Source organism: Heliangelus exortis, chromosome 1 (genome assembly GCF_036169615.1).
Source record: "Heliangelus exortis chromosome 1, bHelExo1.hap1, whole genome shotgun sequence".
Taxonomy (NCBI): Eukaryota; Metazoa; Chordata; class Aves; order Apodiformes; family Trochilidae; genus Heliangelus; species Heliangelus exortis.
The window spans coordinates 125873996-125879577 of NC_092422.1; the positions used below are offsets into that span (position 1 = coordinate 125873996).

A 5582-nucleotide genomic window follows, 5' to 3' on the forward strand; every position below is an offset into this window, starting at 1 on the left:
TAGTGCTTGATGTAGATAGCAGTGGATTTTTTAATGTGACTTGAGAAATGTACACTCAGCACTATGTCACACACTGAGTGTGATCAAGAGAAAAATTTGTTACCAAAGGTTCATGAACATATAAACTACATGAGAAAGTGAAAATGAAGTGGACTGTGAAAGTCAGGATGCTCTGCAGTAAGAGGAGCTTCTGTAGAAGTTTTGGTATTTGAAATGAGAACAGAATAAAACACAAAGCATAAGAGCAAGATTAAAAACCCACAAGCATCAGGCATAGCATGTGACATGTGGTGTAGTCACACCGATAACGTGTATATTAGTCCAACATTACATTTTAGGTTCTTGAAGATTCATCAAAACCATGCTTAATTAAAGAAATAAGATATATGCATAATCTACATAAGCAGAAACAGTTTTGCATTCTTCCACATTTAGATTTGCAGAAAAGAAAATAATGGATGAGTTGGATGGCAAACTTGAGTACTTGTAAGAGCAGGCATAGCAGAATTAAAATTGTATATGTTTTGTTTATTTATTTTTTTTCAGAAGCTCTGCCCCAACCAGCACACACTACTAGGCTCTTCTCTAAGAACAGATCAGTGCAGTGAACGAAGCAGAGAACATCAAAACCAGCAAGGATAATCTCATAGTTGAGGTACTTACATTATGGCCATGGCTGAAATATTTAACTTTTCCTTGCAGAATGGAACTCCACTCCTGCCTCTACCAGAGACTTTATACATAGTGATAGGCCAAACTTTGATGCCTTCCAAACTTATATTCCTCATCTTCTATGCACCCATGTGAGCCTGCTGAGTACTCCCAGACACAGTCAAGGGGAGCTGGGTTTCACACTTGGTATCATTAAGTAGGCTAAAAATGTGAGATTGCAAATGTCTCAGACAAATGGTCTGTACTGGTAGATAATTCTGAACCTTAGTTTGAGCCCCAGTTCTGAAGTAAATAAGGGAAAAGGAACCCTTGTCCCATGTATCAGTGTCAGGAAAAGTAACACCTTGTTTCTACAAGTTGGCAGGCATAAAAAACCAGTGAAGCAATTAATTATTCTGCCTTCAGAGATGGTGAGTAGTTAGCATCAGATAACAGATCAGGATTGGGGAAAAAACTATGGAGAAAACAAAATATTGGAGACCTGTGTTGAAAAAGCATTGCTAGTTTAGGCAAGGATAGAGGAAGCACTTGTGCAAATTATGGCAATGCATAATAATATACTTCCTGGTTATCTGTGTGGTTGCTCAAGGAAATAATCTGAACCTGCTTAAATCTCTGAGTATGCTGTTCTGCCTTCTTCATGTTCTTGGAATACAGCTTTTTTTTTTAATTTGCTAGTTTTTGAGAAATGACAAGGTGAAATTACATCATCCAGTGTATTGGCTTCTACAACAGGAAGGCAGCCAAATTAGTTTTGGTGGCAGATGTTTATGGAGCCTCTGGAGCTAATAGAATAAATGGCACCAAGCATTTATGCTACAAAATAGGTAGGTTTCTCTGTCAATTATCTTTGAGAAGGTTGAAACCTGAGCTTTAGAGTTGTGTTTCTGTTGACAACAGGGGAAAGGTGCCCTTTCAGGCTTTGTTGCAGAGGACAAGCCTGTTGGCAAAGCCTCTCCTGCCCTCTGGTTTCCAGTCTAAATCCCAGTCCCACCTACTCTTTCTCTCTCTGTGACATACATAACTCCATCTTCTCACTTCTAGCTCCCTTCTTTAACTGCCTTTTTCTCATCCAACCTAAAAATCCTCTTTTCCTGTCCTGTGCTCAGTCTCTTCCTCTCTACTTGTCCTGATCTCATGACCACCCTCCTCTTACCACTTCCATCTCATACCACTTCAACTCATATTTGGTGAAGTGATTGAAACCCATCTAAAAAAATTGAGAGTATTTGGCATTCTTCAGATTTGGAGGTATTGCAACTTTCACTGGTGCTGCACTTGTGGTTACATGCACAGTGGTAACTGGCAAGTCTTAGATTTTCACCTCTGATTTGAAGTAGTCTGGTTAAGCTCCTCTCAAAAACTGAATAATTTCAAGTTGGCCATTACTCCTGTACTCATGGCCAGACTCTACAACCTTGATCCTACGAATAGGTATGGAAACACTCATGGTATAGATTATACAGTGATGCCTGTGTTTGCATGAAAAGGACCTCTGAATTTGTTTAGAGCTGCTTTCCTCTGTGCAGGCCTAGCACCCACTGGCACATACATAAGAAACAGTGTAAGGAGAGTAATAGGACAAATCAAGATCCATCAGCATCTCTGCTCTTAGTTTTACATTTTAGGGACATAGACTACCCATCTGAGAGTCAAGGTTTGGCCCATAAAATGTCGGAGTGGAAACTACTGCAGTATAAAAGATGCAATACTAAACAATCCTCCAGAATTTTAGCTTGTGAAAAGAAATATTGATATTGCAGACAGTGTAGAGAATTTTCAGTCTCAGACAACTTTTGTCATTCACCCTACAATTTTTAGGACTAATGATTTACCTACATCCCCTTAGAGTGAAAGGGCCTGTTGTATGTACAAGGTAATTAAGACTGATTTAATGAAGTGTGGGTATGCTTTTTCTTTTGTGAACTGGTAAATGCACCTTGGAAGAAATGTGCTTTATCTACCTAGTAAGAGATCAAAATATCCTGCTAGCTACCATGGGAAATAAAATGAGATCCTGTGATATTAGTATGAATGCCAAAGTTCTCTTCTAGAAGATGTAAATGTTAATAATTCTCATAGATGTGCTATCCTGTACCATAAAATAAAACAACTAAACACAGTCTTCCTTCCTTAGAAAAATTATGTTTAAAAATGGCTGCAGCCACTGTCAAGAGTGATTTCTCAGTGAGTCATTCATCACTGTAAAAAATGAGTTTAGCTTACCAAGAAAATGTTTGTTTCCTGCTATAACAGGAATTCAGTATATCAGCAAGAAAATTGAATCATCTCACTTGGCTGTAATGAACAGCTGAGTGATACTGAAATCATAACTGAGTACAGCAATCAAGTACCTTGCCAAATCAGAAGTGTTGTTTAAGGTGAGCAGATGAAATTGTTAATTCCTGAACAAAATATTTGATTTGATTTAACTAAAACCAAACACAAGTGACCACAACACAAAACTGTGAAGTTGTAGTCTGGTTAATACACTGGGTGGTGATCTAGAAGCAACAGATCTATGAGGAGCTTATAGGAACTAAACATAAGCTCTGTGGTATTCTTACCAATGCTTCCATAATAGGACGATACCTAAACCAACAGGTTTTCTCCAAAGGGTGTTAAGGTCTTAGGGATCAAAAAGATAAAAAAGTAATCCCCACAGAGAACACAGAGTGTCATAAATCTGTTGCTTCTCTTTAAAGCATTCATTCCTCACACTCACAACCTAAGCACTGATTAAGCAAACAAACAAACAAACCAAACAAAAACCAACCAAACAAACCACCAACAAACAAACAAACAAACCCCAAAACATGGGGACTGGAATAACAGTGCCTGATATTAATTTTTCTTCTTATGATGATGACCTTTTTTGGTAAGCTTGTCAGTCAGCAATAAAAATCCTGAGGCAGAATTGGAGCATAGGCATAAGAATAGATCACCATAGGCAAGACTGTTAGGAAGAGGGGATAAGTGTGGACTTATGGAATGGATTTAATTATTCTTCTTATGGAATTATTCTTGTGGAATTAATAGAATGAGGATAAGCAAGGTAAGTTGGGCAATATGCCCAAGAGGAAAGGGTCCATTCTTGTATAAAGTAGTACCACATCTGAGCACCATTTGTCTTCTGGAAAGAGGGAAGGTAACAGGAGGTTTCTTTTTAGAAAGCAGCCATTCTTGCCTTTTCTATTAATGACTTTCATAGAATTTCTTTGGACCAAAGAAGCTCACAAATGCTGTAAGAAAAAGTGATTTCTATCTATTTTGCTTCAGGCACTTCCACCTGCAGCTGCATGTGAAATTTTATTTGATTTCAGTAGTTGGTCTCTCTCCCTGCCACCATTGTTGACTCACACAGTCCTTTGCTTGCTTCTTTCTTCTTGGTGTTTGCATGAAGAAAATCTCAAACATTTTTATTATCCTGCAATGTCACCAAGAAATTCTTTGTTTCCACTACAGCAAGATTATAAAAATCTCAGTTAACAGAAGTCTTCCAGGCAGCAGAGTGACTAATCTGCCTGCACCACCTCAAATCTGTCTCATAACCAAGTTCCTCTTATTGAAGAGAATTTTCATCCCACTGCATGGAAAAGCTCACCCACATCTGTGATGCTTTCTCTGGAACAACAGAAACAAAAACAAAGGATGACAAACTGGACAGAGCCTAACCTAACTGTGCAGTCAGTTATTCTGTAAGCACAGGGGTAAATCTGAATCACTCACATAAAAAAAATAACATCCTGCCCTTCAATATTACCCAGTGACTGTGGACACAACACCGAGACCACTAATGCTGTTCTCAAGGAGAGACAGCTGTTAATCAAACAGAAATGCATCACAGTTCAACCAGCATTAAGAAATCTTATTTCATTCTAAGACACCACAGTTTATTTTTTTCCTTTACCTTCTCTTTCAGAGCAATATTTCTTCAGATCAGCAATACCCAGGCTGTAACAGAATTTTATCTCTGGCTTTTCAAAGACAGCAATCAGGCCAGGATACGACATAACAGATTGGATGACAAATTGAAGCGTTCACCTTGGAACAGAAAAATACGCAGGTGAGTGGTTCATTTCCAGTCAGTCTCTTTAATACCCAAAAAAGTAACACAAACATGGCTTTCCACATGGAGAACTCACATTCTCATAATGATATCCAAAATGATTGTTTTTCCAGCTTGAATATAAGGTGTAGCAGAAGAGAGCAGGATAAGGAAGATTTTCATCATTGCAGAAAACACTGAAATCTGTATACAGATAGCACAGCCTACATTGTGCTGTATCATGTGCACTCACTGGCTTCATCAGAACCAATCTCAGGGATATCTCTCTGACACGAAGTACACAGGTGTGGTAAGGATTTCTACATGCTCATCCCAGCTATAACAGGAGAAATGAAGTTGAAATGGTGGTGAAGACTAAGAATGTCTAAAGTCACAGTCAGATGCTTATACAGGCCATTTGGTGCCAAGATTCATACTTTAACATTTTCACTTTTGAGAAATAATATAAAAACGAACATTGGCAGCAGTAATACAGTCTCCAGGAACAGTATCTTGGGGTGGGCCTTCTTTCAACCAGAATATCCAGTTATGCTACTAAAAAAAGTCATATTTCAGACAGTAATGAAAATAAATGAAGAGTACTGCACCCTGCTTTTATGGACTCATTCATACTTTTTGGCAGTGCATGTATGACCATACAAAACCGAAACTGCTAAGCTACTGCCAGGCAAATGGGTTTGGCAGCCACTCAGTGTGGGTATGACTGAAGATGTCCATTGTTGCCTGCTAATAGGAAAAATTTGAGTTATGGACACAGAGCCATGTTCTTCTAGTTTTCATCTTGTATGTGTCTTACCAGTATATGTTTTACAGTAGCATTATATAAGACCAGATCTGAAGT

The 5582-nt window shown here is 38.4% G+C and overlaps 1 long non-coding RNA gene across 1 annotated transcript; it reads left to right on the forward strand.

Annotated features, from left to right (window-relative positions):
* The first annotated feature begins 553 nt into the window (after positions 1-553).
* Positions 554-5327, forward strand: LOC139796510 (uncharacterized). Its single transcript, XR_011726045.1, has 3 exons — positions 554-655; positions 4138-4738; positions 4855-5327. It is a non-coding gene; the product is annotated as an uncharacterized lncRNA (long non-coding RNA).
* Positions 5328-5582: the final 255 nt, after the last annotated feature.